Genomic DNA, 845 nt, shown 5'->3' on the forward strand with positions numbered 1-845 from the left:
GTATGTCCCTTCCCCTGCTTGTCCACAAACCAGCCCCAAGGTGGCTCCTGCTCCTCTCTGCCCACCCTGCTGCCCACCCTGCCCTCTTCTGCTTGGTGCTTCGGTGGGGCTTGGTGGTCCTGCAGCACATCTGTGGTGGCAGGACTCTTCCCCAGTGTCCCCTTTGGCACGGGGAGGGTGACACGTGGCTCTGCAGCCAGGCTGGGGCTCCCATCGGGTCACCTCCCCTCACCCTGGTGCCAGCTGGAGGCAGCAGAGAGGTCCCAGCCCACCAGAACTTCTCCCATCAAAACCAAAGCCCCTTCCCTGGCTCTGCCTGTGCTGCTGGGCAGGCTGGGAGCAGAGATCTGCACCAGCCATCCTGAGATTCCTGCTTTCCCTGGCCTGTCCCCTTCCCTGCCATCCCAGCAGCCCTGTTCCCTCGGGCTTGGGATGAGCTGGGTCACCTCACTCACCTCTCTGTGTCTCCCTGCCTGCTGCTGCTGCCCTGCCCTGCCCTGCCCTGCCCTGCCCTGCCCTGCCCTGCCCTGCCCTGCCCTGCCCTGCCCTGCCCTGCCCATCCCTGCCCTGCCCTGCCCATCCCTGCCCATCCCATCCCTGCCCCTGCCCTGCCCTGCCCTGCCTATCCCTGCCTATCCCTGCCTATCCCTGCCCTGCCCTGCCCTGCCCTGCCCTGCCCTGCCCATCCCTGCCCTGCCCTGCCCATCCCTGCCCATCCCATCCCTGCCCCTGCCCTGCCCTGCCCTGCCTATCCCTGCCCTGCCCTGCCCTGCCCTGCCCTGCCCAGCCCATCCCTGCCTGCCCTGCCCTGCCCTGCCTGCCCTGCCCATCCCTGCCCTGCCCTG

The sequence above is a fragment of the Apus apus genome, unplaced genomic scaffold (genome assembly GCF_020740795.1).
Source record: "Apus apus isolate bApuApu2 unplaced genomic scaffold, bApuApu2.pri.cur manual_scaffold_106_ctg1, whole genome shotgun sequence".
In the NCBI taxonomy this organism is placed as follows: domain Eukaryota; kingdom Metazoa; phylum Chordata; class Aves; order Apodiformes; family Apodidae; genus Apus; species Apus apus.